Below are 14,223 nucleotides of genomic sequence, written 5' to 3' on the forward strand. Positions count from 1 at the left end.
TTGGAAAATAATTTGAGAATATCATGCATTTTTCAATAACCATATATTTTGATTTGATAATGCTACTTCTGATCATCTATTCTACGTGTATAATCATAAATATAGGAAAAAATACATATAAAAGCTCTGCTTAAAAATATATCAAAACCTGCTGGGGGTATAGTTCAGTGGTGGAGCACTTGTCTTCCATGTATGAGACACTGTGTTCAATCCCCAGAACTAGTGAAAAAAAAAAAGAAAAGAAAAAAAATATAAAGCAGAAACAACATCAATGGAAACTATATGTAGGTGATTAAGTATAATAATGGAAACTTAGATAATGGAATATTAGTCAGGAAGTAAAATGTTTGTAAAGCTTATATGATAATAAGGAAAAGCATTGATAGTTCTGTGATAAATATAGCACTCAGTCTATAAATTTTGAGTAATATAATAATAATCATACCAAATTGTTTAACAATAATTCTTCAAATATCCTCTAAACTTTTTAAAGATTTTTTTTTATTTATTTTTTATTTTTTTATTTTTTTGTTGTTGTAGATGGACAGAATGCCTTTATTTGTAATGTGGTGCTGAGGATAGAACCCAGTGCCTCACATGTGCTAGGCAAGTGCTCTACCACTGAGCCACAACTCCTGCACCTAAAATATGTTTTTAAAGTTTGGGAATATACCTGTATTAACATTGCTGTCAGTAAGTATTAGAACATTAAGAAAGTTTTTTCTTTCACTCCTACTACAATGTATTTGTAAAATTTCATATACTCAGCATAAATTTCTTTAAAAATGCTATAAACAATAGATAAAAAAAGATACGCAAAACATTAAAATTGAAAATAAGATTCATGGCAGGCGTGGTAGAGCATGCCTGTAATCCCAGCAGCTGGGGAGGTAGAGGCAGGAGGATCACAAATTCAAAGTCAGCCTCAGCAAAAGCGAGGCACTAAGCAATTCAATGAAAACCTGTCTCTAAATAAAATACAAAATAGGGCTGGGGATGTTGCTCAGTGGTCGAGTGCCCCTGAGTTCAACCTCTGATACCAAAAAAAGAAAAGAAGAGTCATGGCCATTTCATCCTTGCAAGAAATACTAAAATTCTTATTCCTTTCTCTAATTCTACAACATCAAATGTGATTCTAAATTTTATATCTAAAGCATTTTCATTCAGAATGTCTCCATCCCCATTTTCTCTTTTTCCAGGCTCTTGGATACTACACTAATTCATATTCCCTTTCTCAGAACATCACAACTAGAGTATCAAAGTGATAACTTCTCCCCCATAATTCTAGATCTTCCTATAACATTGGTTCAAATTCTTTCTAACTTAATGGCATTTGCCCAGATTACTTCCTTGGTTGCGTATCAGTTTAACTCATCTGTAGCAACATACTTCAACAGTTGAAAAATATTTGAAGAGAGGTGGTAATATGTATAAATTTCAGAGCACAAACACAGAAACTGTTCAACAAGTAGCAGCTCTCTTCGTTATGATTTCAATTTTTCCATTCTTCTGTAGTTTTATTTATTTACTTATCGTTTTGTTTTCATTGTTTCATTGTAATTATACATAACAGTAAGGTTTGTTGTTACATATTTGTACTTGCCCACAAGATAACAATATAATTTGATCAGTTTTGTCCCCCAATCCTTCCTTTCCTTCTCTTCCTCCCTTCCCCTTATCCCTTTCATCTACTCTGTTTGCTTCCCTTCTGTTTCTGTGAGATTCCAACACCTCTGCCATTTTTTCTTTTCTTTCTTTTTTTTTTTTTTTCTTGCTTCTATATATGAGAGAAAACAAATGGCCCTTGAATTTTGAGTTTGGCTTATTTTGCTTAACATAATGCTCATAAGTTTCATTCACTTTCCTGTAAATGACCATTTTCGTCTTCCTTATGGCTGAAAAAAAAGACCATTGTGTATGTGTGTGTAATATCTTTGTGCTTTTAACGTTGCTATCTTACACACTTTTTTAGTTGAGATGAAATCTTGCTAAGTTGTCCAGGCTGGGCCTGAACTCCCAATCCTCCAGCTTTGGTCATCTGAGTAGGGGGATTACAGGGGTGTGACACAAAGCTAGCCTCATGGCATACTTGAAAATATGGATGCTGCACACATGTAAGATCCTCCAAACTATGACATTGAGACAACTTTTTCCACTTTCCTTCATAAAATTCCATCCTCTGCTACAACCAAGCTGTGCTACTTGCTGGTTTTGACCTTGTCCTATTGTCCCTCTACATGGATAGCACTACTTAGCTTATCCCCATAGGCCATCTATACTTTCACCCACTCTATTCCCACCAGTTTTGTACCTTCTTCCTAAAATATACTTTATCTGATACCTTTCTGAGCCACAACTAAATTAGATTATCAGTTTCTCTGAAAAACCTATATTTTTAATCTTTAGTTGCATATTGCCTTCAGTTCAACATCCTGGTTAGATAACTCCAAATATCAGAGAGGCTGTGCCTGACCCCCTAGTCTACAGTAGGTCCAAGGCCACCATCACATTTTTCATATTCTTTTCATTGTTTTTGTTGCTCTGGGGATTAAACCCAGGGGTGTTTAAGCACTTAACTAAGTCTCCATCCCTTTTTATCTTTTATTTTGAGACAGGGTCTTGCTAGGTTGCTTAAGACCTAACTAAGTTGCTGAGGCTTACCTCAAATTTGTAATTCTTCTGCCTCAGCATTCTGGGTCTCTGGGATTACAGACATGCACCAACTTGCCCAGCACATTTTCCTACATTCTTATTCAGATATTCCCTCCCCCTTTTTATTCTCCACCACTCTCCTAATAGATTTTTTTTTTTTTTTTTTTTTTTTGCCTTTCACAAACAAACGTTTTCCTTAACAGTCCCCAGTACTGTGTGTCTTTCAGGCAATAAAATGCTCAACAAATGTATAAAACTGAACTATAAACTCTGAAAAATATATTATCTATACTAAATCTAGTAAGGGAAATCCCAACTTGAAAATTGTTACTAAAATCTTGCAATTTTACCCACATGAAACATAATCATTCATGCATGTGAGTGTGCCAGACCCCCACACATACCTCTAGGTTCTTGGTCAATGTCATACTTTATATAATGTTGCATGAAGATACATGGTAAACACCAATTTTAAGGAAGTTTGGAAATGTCCTACCTGAAGTGCCCAGTAGAAACTATGATCTGTTGTATTTGGGATGGACAGAAATGATAATGGGAAGGGAAAGAGGGAAAAAAAATACTGGTGCTGTCACTGTTCAGGATAAACCTTTGAGAATAAGGGTGTATTCAGTGTGGTTCACTTGATAGTACAGTTTGGTAAATTCTGGCAAAAAATCCAAACCAAGGCACCCTTAGAAAAAAAATCTGGAATTCAAAATAGGAAGGAACATAATCATGGAGATCTACAAAACTATCACTTACTCCAGCAACAATTTTGTTATTCATTTTATTTTTTATTATTTTTTATTTTTTTAAATTAATTTTTATTGTTGGTTGTTCAAAACATTACATAGTTCTTGATACATCATATTTCACACTTTGATTCAAGTGGGATATGAACTCCCATTTTTACCCTGTATACAGATTGCAGAATCAAATCAGTTGCACCTCCATTGATTTACATATTGCCATACTAGTGTCTGTTGTATTCTGCTGCCTTTCCTATCCTCTACTATCCCCCCTCTTGTTATTCATTTTAGACTTCTAGAAACTGTGCAAGGTTTAAAAAAAATCTTTTTTCCTCAGGAGATAAATATGAAAAGAAAGTATTAAGGAAATTTTAAAAGGCAGAAACCACAAAGAAACAGTTATATTCTGTATTTTTACATTAGTCAGGCAAAATTGGAAAAAAAAAAAAAAGGAATTGTCATCAACAGTTGTAGGATTCCATTCTCAAATTGTTTTAGGAATGTTCTGAGTAAATAGAGATGCTTGGTCCTTCCTGGATGCTCACCCAAGTTCCTTGGCTTTCCCAGAAAACTTGAAAAGCTGTTATTTCTTATTCTTCTCTATGGTCCCTTTCTGTCACTCTTTTGATTTTGTTCCATCAGCATTTAAACATGTTCAGTGTCCCACTAATCCCCTGACACGTTTATCTACTATCTTTTAAACTCTCTCTGTCCTCCCTACTAAAATTCTGCAAGATTGTTTACACCTGCTTTCTCCAACAGTCTCACCTCTCACTTGCACATACTGAAAGTGTAAAATCCGTTAACTTTCTACATGTTTATACACCCATGAAGCTGTCACTACGATGAAGACTGTGAAAATATCCATAGCCCCCAAAGTTTCCTCTGCTCTTTGTTTCACAGATCATGCACATTTCTTATTCCTGATTTATGCCAAGCATACGTGAATGTCTGGCACAGAGTGGCACTCAAAATATATTTGATAAATGAACTAATGAGCAATAATATTCACTAAATGCATTATACATAGAAAGAAATACTGAAAACAATCTGCCCTTGTGGTTGAAAATCTTAGAAAATAGTGCAGAGCTAGGCATCATTGAAAATAATGATCTGTGAGAACAATGAAGTATCTTTGAATGTAATTAAGAAGAAAATCGAGGATTAAAAGAATCTATAAAATCTTATTCTGAACCTATACACATTTACATATATTCATGTTATCTAGTTAGAAAGGATGATAGAAATTGACACAAAAACTAGCTGTGGAAAAATTACAGGTGATTTTAATTTTTATTTTTGTGCTTTTCTGAAATTTTTAAAAAACATGTGTCACAATATGTTGAATGGGACTTTTCCTGTGTCTTGGAATCTTGGCTTAAGCCTTTACTGTGGACAACAAGTAGTAAGTATTACCATATTCTCCACAAAACAGCCAAAAATCTGTCAAACACCCCTGTCTTGAGTTTGCTAAGAGGTAGTCAAATTGGTCTTTCGGCTGTCATCCCCACCATTCCATCCAGCCTGTTAAATCAAAAGTCATAATTTTGTAGAAGAGGAAAGTTGGCAAAAAGTGAGGCATTCTAGTATATTTTCCATCCCATCCCATAGTTGGGGAAAAGACCAGAGAGGAAATTCCTTGAATTAATTGTTTGGCTCCAAAAAGAAATACTCTTAAAAAATGAAGGAGAAACTGGCATAGCTGGATGCTTGCTGAGCTGCATTTGCTCCCAGGCCTTCTTCTGCTGCCTGCTAAGCAGAACTTAAGGAATGTCTTAGCATTGAGAGTTGTATCCACTGGAATTTGAGAGCTCTTGGCTGCGAGTCTCCTTAAGGCAGGAGTTTCTCCACAGAGAGAGCATCACAGAGTAGCACACCATCTCTAGGTGTTGTATAGAAAATAGACTAGTTTCCCATGTGACAGGTAGATGCTGCACAAAGTGAGCTGTTTAAGCAGTCTTGATGTGGCCCTAAGAAGGCTCCCTGCCATGGAAAGGGGTTGCAGGAAGGAGTGGTGAGATGAATGGATGTGGGCAGAAGTTGAGATGTTAACTAGAGCTGCTCACTAAGAACACCAAAGAGCCCATCTCTGCTTCATGGAAAAACCAGCAACTTACACAGAGCACACTACAAGATAAAAGATGAAAAAAAAAAAACAGCACCAATCAAAAAGAAAAAAAAAATTACACTATTTCTCACATGACATCTACTTCTGCCTTGATGCTGGAAGATCAGAAGATAATGGATTGGGAATGAGCAGGTAGAAACAGAAAAACAAAGTGAGTGAAGACACAGATCATACTCTCCTTCTTCATGACCCAGCCAGTGAGTCAGACTGGATGTTGAGGAGGACAGAAGATTAGCTGTGTGCAGTATTGAACTGCTCACATTGGATTGGGTTGAACCTATTTAGAGGGTCAAATTGGGGCTTCATTGTCAATGCAAAATTGTTTTTACAGTGACCTGAAAACCCTGGAATATGTTCACAGTTGATTCTAGTGCTGACAGGGAGTTTAACAGCATGCTCATGGGCACTTATTGGAAAACATTAAATCCATTTCTTGTTTGCATCACCACTGAGTTTAGCCCATTTCGTTAACCAATTGTTCTTTTGTTAAAGCTGTGTTATTTTTTGATCATAAAAAGAAATAAGCACAGACTCTAAGAAGCCTCACTATAAAGCTTCTCCTCATGGGTAATGTTATAGGATTATAATAAATGTGAAACTGAAATATCAATATACTTTTATAGTACATCAATACTAGTTACCTTCTCCTGCTAGATGTGGTTCATTGCTCTTATTTAGTTCTTACAAAAGGCTTTATGATTTTTCAACCTCTTACTAATTCCTCAGCTCTTATAGGTCAGGAATCACCTCTAATTTGTCTTTCTCTTCCCAAGCCTGTGCACTGAATGACACTTACTGAGATATACTGTACATTCAATGTTTCCAAATGTTTCTCTGCAGCAAATCTACTTTGATATGAAGAAATTACAAACCATAGAAAGTTCTATCTTGGTGTATATACATGCCCATATGTTTAGAGAGTTGTTGACAAAGAAATTTATCAATATATATAATCAGTATATTCACAATGGTATCAATTAACATCTACTTTAAGAACTAGATATTTCAGAACTGTCTATTTTTATTCCCACTGGTGCTTATGTACTGCTCATTGGTTCATCACTTATGAAGTCTGTATTTCATACCTGAATGATCTTTTTCAGTTTATATAGCAAAGGCATTACTATTCATTAAATTTAAGGTCAAGGAAACTACAAGTCCCCTTGGAAGATATTGTTGACTTCATATATGATCATCAGGGTAGGAAGGACTAAATTATTGCTCTTGGGAATCATTTTGTCTAAAGATAAATGAACATAGATTTGGAAATTTGCAATTTTAATATATTGTGTGTGAAATAAATGGAAAACTTAAGTGTATAAATGAGCATATGTATATGCACACTTTGTGTGCCTTCAATGTTGTACATATCAAACACGTCAAAGTTGACTGTGCATCAGGAATACTGCACCTGAGTTTCATGTGTCTGACAAGTTTTGATTTCATACAGTTACCTGGCTAGATAACCCTGATTACTCGAGGCTTAGCATAGATACTGGTTTCCTTAGAAAGGCCTTCCTTCCATACTCAACCTAACACAACCTCACATTTTCATAATTTATCAGTTATTATAGCTCTTGCCTTTATATGAAATTACCTCAATGACTTCCTTGTTTAGTAAGTTACCAAATTTCTAATACATCAGCAAGCAAGTCCCATGAGAATTAAGATTTTGTTCATCACATTTCAAATCAGAGTGTTTCTTACACAGAAAAAAACTCTACAAATTTATGCTTATTGAATCTAAGACAATGAGGAGGGAAATGAAATTCTTTGATTTCATCTCTTTACATTTTCCAACTGCTGTGAGACCTACTCCTTGTCACTACTATGTCTAAAGATATCCTAAATTGCCAGGTGCAGTGGTGCACACCTATAATCCCAGAGGCCTGAGAGACTGACGCAGGAGGATTCCAATTCAAAAGCAGCCTCAGCAACTCAGTGAGATCCTGTCTCTAAATAAAATATAAAAAGGACTGGGGAAGTGGCTCAGTGGTTAAGTACCCCCTGGGTTCAATCCCTGTATGTTTGTGTGTGTGTGTGTGTGTGTGTGTGTGTGTGTGTTTTTGTGTGTGTGTGTATGTATACTATCTAACTAGATTTATAAAGTTATATGAATATATAACAGAGAGCCAAGGAATGGATTGAGCAGACTGATCTTTCACTCCTCATTATTGAATTAAGGGACTATTTTCTTATGGGGGTATCCTAAAAATACAAGGGAGATAGATGGTATATAGATAAATAGAAAAGGGTGGGGTAGAAAGGGAGAAAGAAAGAAAAAAAAAGAGGGAAAGGAAGGGAGGGAGGGACAGAGGGAGGGATTGAGGGAGGAAGGGAGGGAGAAATGGATGGATGGATAGGGATATAGAGTTCTTCTCTTGGGTATAAAGAACTAGACTTATTTTGTTTGGAAAAAGGATGAAAAATCTGGAAGGATCTAAAATAGTTTGATTCCTAAGAGATTTGAGAAGGTTAGAAAGGTAATGTTGGGTTCTAGAAGTAATGGATATCTGTGACTAACTTTTTTCTTCCTAGAAATGCTCTGAGTGGTAGGACCATGAATATGAGAGATTTATCAATGTTTAAAGATTGAACTATTATTACTCTAAAACTGTATAAAAGTTTTTGAGTGGCTAAAGTGCATGAGAAACACTCAAGTCATGGCTTTGCATTACTGCCTGGAAATGTTAATGGCCCCATGATCACTGACCACAGTAAAGGAAGACTAGGGTGTCTTCACAAGATTTCTAGGCAACGTAAGTTTTGAAGAATATGTATGGATCCAGAGAGGGACAAAGAGTGCCTCAAAATATAACTGAGTTAAGAAGATAGGCTCTCAGGACAAAATATGCTTGATTCCAATAATGAAAATGACAATGTATAGGCATATTTTAAAATGTTTAAGCAAATATTTGAGCACCAAACCTATTTTCCTTTTGAAATAATTTTCCCACGATATACATTGGAATTAGGAATTACAGGTGAATTAACATAAATAACTTTAAACTTATTAATGTACATTGCGAATTTTTTAAATTGGTAGGAAATTGTTATTTCCCAACAAGTATTCATTATTAATATTCTTTTCAAATTACTTAATAAAGAGTCTTTTATTAGTTGGTACCTATCTATTCTGATATCAAAGGGTTTATTATTTTAATTATCTATTTCTATTTCTATTTCGTCGATAATATCTGTTTCTATCTTTTGCCCTTTTATGCTGTCAGGTCTTTTATATGTGTCTTTTTATTGACAAACTTACTGGCAGCTAATATTTCTGTTAAACCTTAAGCAAATCATATTAAGAGATATTTCAATGAATTTTTAGCCATAGTCACATGTTTAATTAAAAAAGAAGCAATTACATATAATTATATAATAAAATATATAATTATATAATAAATATATATTATGTAAAATATAACATATATTATGTAAAACATAACAGAATATATAATAAAATATATAATAAAATATATAATATTATATAATAAAAATATTTCACCAACATTCAAATATATGAATGTTAATTTATATATTTATTCATTAAATTTTTATTGTTATTGGCCCAATCTAGTGCAGAATAAAATCAGGAGCCAGTCCCCAGTGCTTACCAGAGAATAAATTTTAATAGGGACCATCAATAAACCCAGCTTACATGTAATAGTTTGTATTTGTCTACATGGGCTGCTATAACAAAAATACACCACAGGCTGAGGGGCATGAAAAAAATGAAAAATTTATTTTCTCATCTTGTGGAGACTAGAAGTTCAGGATCAAGGTGCTAGCAAAGATGTCTAATGAAAATCTTCCCTTGAATTGCATGTAGCTGCCTTTTTCTATGGACTCACATGACCCTTCCTAGGGTCCTTGCAGACAGAGATAAGGTGCTCTGATGTCTCTTCTGATAAGGACAATGATCATCACATCAGAGGCACCCTGTTATCTCATATAGTTTCTTAATGTATCTACAGGCACCGTGGGGACTAAGGCCTCAGCTAAGGCTTTAGGGTGCAGAGAACAGACATTTGGTCCATAACATGGTTTATTAGAGCCATGCCATCTTGGGGATGGAGAAAACACATAATGGGACATGGTTGCCCAAGAGGTGTTTTGCATTTGCTTCCTCACTTTTGAGTAGCAGACTTTTCAAAGTCTACTTTCTGAATGGTGACATCATAGTCTGGAGTTTTGTACATGTGTCACTTTGCCCTCCCCTCCCTTTCCTTATAATCCCAAAAGAAAGAGAATGGAGTGTAAGGGCAATCTGGCTACTGTTCTACTCTTTAAAAGTTGATATATATGGAGCACCTGAAAGAAAATTATTTCACTATCATGCCAATGGATATTGGTATCATGATACTGCATCTTCTGTAGTGGTTAGGTTACAAAGTCACCTTAGAAGCAAAGTGTGCATATCATGGGACCAAGAATATCTCCATACCAGTCATATTATCTATGTCTGTATTAACCAGATTTGCCCTACACTTACATGGGGTTTAATAAAAAGTGACTTATCTAGATTTGGCTAGCCTAGTCAGATCACTCCCATTGTTAGTATCAAAATATCAAAATATGCATGAATATTTTAAACATAATCTCAAAGACTCAAGTTTATAGTCATTTATAGTCCCCTAGGGTACATGACTAAGCATTATTTAGTCACTCTCAATAAACAAAGAGAGAATTATTGTATCTGAATATTAATGACAACACAAAAATCTAAACATAATGTTTGACTACTGAGTACCGGGCAGTATTTTCAGTGCATTACCATCCTATGGAATCCTCATCACAAGCCCATGATTTAGGTGCTGTTATCTCCATTTTATGTGTGAGGCATAGGGAGTTTAACTAACTTTTACACAGTAGAATGCAAAGATTTAAACCCCATCGTCTGATTTCAGAGCTAAAACATATACTGTCAAGCAAAAAGAAATAGCTGCTTATCAGTAGGGTAGAGAAAGAATTTGATTAAAGTAACATTTTACTTGTGATAATGACTCCTCTTTTGTCTTTTATAGCCTTATCTTCTATTTTTTAAAATTACATCATAATAAAAGTTCTTATAATTAATGATAGATTAAAAAATGCCTTGCTACATGTCTGTGGTCTATTTAGAAATATAAAGAAAGGATAAATGTCTAGCAGCAAAGCAGAAAGAAAATAATTCTTACATATTTTTACATATTATTAAGAATCAGCCTTTTATTTCCCTCTTACAAGTAGTGTCCCAAAGACCTGCAGTGTCTACTGTGTTAAGTGTGGGTTCAAGAGATTACGGGCACTGATGGGTCTCTGGTTCACTGTTATTTCCTTCTCTTTGCAACCTCGCATTGCTATACATCTGTTTTGTTGATTCAGAAGAGCACTTGAAATGCTTTACAGTTGATTTTGACAAGTGCTACAATTTGATAGGGGAAGATAATTCTTGCTGAGATGATTTTCAAAGTACAGAAATTATACTTTTGAGTAGATATTACCTTTCTTTATGATCAGAATTTTCATTTAATATACAGCACACTTAAGCTTGGTAATCACATTTCCTTTTTACTGAAAAAAGTAATGGGTGTCTTTGATCTCATATATTAGAGCATTGCACATTAAAATCTTATTTGAGATTCTGATTGTTTTCTTTGTTGCAGATAAAGTATGTCTGTCAAATTTAAAGATATCAGATTTATAAAATGCTATATGAACATGAAGTGGGATTATTAATTAAATGAGAGTCTCCAGACCATGTGATTGAGCTGATTGATGAGTTCCTGGCATGTACATTGTCTGCATGCCTCTAAATACACTATACTGAGAATTAATCAGAAGTGCCCTGAAGACCACAGACTTATTATTGATAGAGTAATCACTTCTATAGAGTAAAATGCATGAGTATGATTTTAATTTATATTTTAAAGCATTTTTTATTATGCAGACTTGCCTATTTAATTTTAAAAGAAATTTTTCATATTTGATATTTAAGATAATTCCTGATGAAGAATGATCATTGGTTTGTTTGTTTCACTAATGCCATACCAAAGTTGACAAAATTTTAAATATCATTGAGGATTAAAGTTCTTGTAATGACAGTTCAAGATTCTCATTTGGTCTAAAGCACACTGAATGATCCAGTGCTTTGGAATCTCAGACTTGTTTGCAAGGTTTCTCTCAAATGATAGCCTCAGTCATTAAAGCCTTTATCATTGTGATGGAAACTATAATCTGATCCATGCTTCCATGGCTGAAAATTATGACAAAGCATGCAACCATCTTTGTATAATTTTATGCATCATAAGTGGAAATATAGTGTTATATGGGACAAACTGCAGAGTTACACTGAAGGACTCAGTACTTTAGTATAGTTAACCAGCATCTCAGAATTCTTGTTCTATTACTACTTATGTCCACTGTTGTCAATGTGGTCCTCCTGATTCCCTAATTAGCAACCTACATTCTAGATCCAAAAGTGATCCTAAGTGGAATTTCTAATGTGTGTATCTTTAAGCCAACATATATTATTGCATATTTCTTATTTTTTTATATAGGTAGGAGAAAGACTTCAGTTTGCACTTTTATTATATTTCTCAACTAGAGAATATTGAGGAAATTCTTCACTTGTCTAAACCACAGATTCCACACTGACACATTGAACATCCCAGGCTTGTTATGTTCCTAATGGGACTTCAGAGAAGATAAAATAAAGTAATGAATGCAAAGCTTTGGCACTCAGTGCATAGGAAATTCTTAAAATCTGATAACTGTGATTAATGTTTTTCTCATCATCAATGCTGCTTTTCTAGCTACTACCCTGTGCCTGGTTTATTAAAATAAAAATAATGCTTCATTATTTCATTTTTAACCCACTGCAGTTCTCTTACACAACAATATTTATTATAAAATATTACTTTCATTTTGTAACTCCTCTATTAAAAATATACTGTAGTTCATAACCAAAACCACACAATTCAAAGATTTCTATTACCTGATTCTAAAAGTTTTCTAGTATATCCTCCCATTATTCCCTTATAAGTTTGTTCTCTATCCAAATTGGATTATTCTTGCTTGATAATTTCACTTCGTATCTTAACATTTTGTGTTCCCTTTCATCTGTAAAGAGGTAAATATAATAATCAACTGACTAGATGACTTTTTTGAAATGCTTTTACATGATAGAATTTTAGTCTGGGGCAGGAGCAGTGGCACACACCTGTAGGTTGAGGCACCCTATCATGAGTTCAAAGCCAGCCTCAGCAATGATGAGGAGCTAAGCAACTCAGAGACCCTGTCTCTAAAGAAAATACAAAATAGGGCTGGGGATGTGGTTCTGTGGCTGAGTGCCCCTGAGTTTAATTTCCGGTGCCAAAAGAAAGAGAGAGAGAGAGAGAGAGAGAGAGACAGAGAGAGAGAAAATTTTGGTGTGTTGTTGGACTTGTTTTGAGTTTTCATACACTTAAGCATCAACTTTCTTAATATGTAAAGGCAAGAAGTATCAAGATTAACTTGTTATTAACAGTAGCTGGATTCATAATGGATATGCATGTGGACTTATTTCTGAATAAACTTTAGTATGTTTTATTATTTTGGTTAAGAGCAGCTGGTTCACTTCCTATGATGTCATCCTTGATTGACAACAGCTCATCTTCCTAAGGTCTTCATTATTTTTTTAATACTAAGAACCATAGATATAAAGACTTTTAAAAGGTTCAAAATACATACTGATCAGAGACTGCATCTTCTAAATTTATGGTTTGGCTCCGTCCTTACTTTCAGATTATTTTAGTCCAATCATCCCTTTTAATTGAAGAAGGAAGAGATATAGAGGGACAAAGATAGTAGACCCTTCCCCGTCCCTCTTCAGTTCAGAAATACATCTATTAATACTTTATCCAAGTCAGAGAGAAGATAAGAAAATGATGTCATGTAGAATTAGATAATTTTTACTAAGAGGGCTTCTTTTCTTTCTTCCTTCCTTCACCTTGTTGAGCTATAATTAACATGCCATAAAATTCATCTTAAGAACACAGTTGAAAAATGTTAGTAATCTTACACAGTTCTATAAGCATAACAACAACCTCGTTTTAGAATATGTTCATTGTCCAAAATACTCTCCCACATAAACAATTTTGATCAGTCCCCCCCTCACCCTATCTTCAGTAAACCACTAGTTGACTACACTAGCTTTCTTCATCTATAACTTTGTCTTTTCTAGAGAATATAATATCACACTGTGTGCCATAAATTTGTAAATCATTATGTGTTAATAAAATTTTTTAAAGATTTAAGAAATATTAAATCCACTGATTTGATCATTACACATTTATACACATATCAAAACATCACACTCTATCCCATAAATGTATATAAATAAAATAATAATTTTTTAAAAATTTAAATATTGTCTCAGAAACTTTGCAGCTACTATTTTCTCCTACTGGAAGACCTCCAGTCACCACTGTATACTATTCACATCACAACTCTGTGGCTGGCTTCCTCCCTTCCTTCAGATATCTACTCAAACATCACCTTATCATTTATACCTACTGATAAGGCAGTTCTTCAAACTGCCATAAATGACCATTCTTCTATCCATATCTTACTCTCTTTCATGGTTTCTTTTCTCTTTATAACATTTCTCATTTTGACGTACAATTTCCTTAATTTGTTTACTCAATTTCTTCCCCCCAGTATAATACACTC

Source organism: Callospermophilus lateralis, chromosome 1 (assembly GCF_048772815.1).
Source record: "Callospermophilus lateralis isolate mCalLat2 chromosome 1, mCalLat2.hap1, whole genome shotgun sequence".
In the NCBI taxonomy this organism is placed as follows: Eukaryota; Metazoa; Chordata; class Mammalia; order Rodentia; family Sciuridae; genus Callospermophilus; species Callospermophilus lateralis.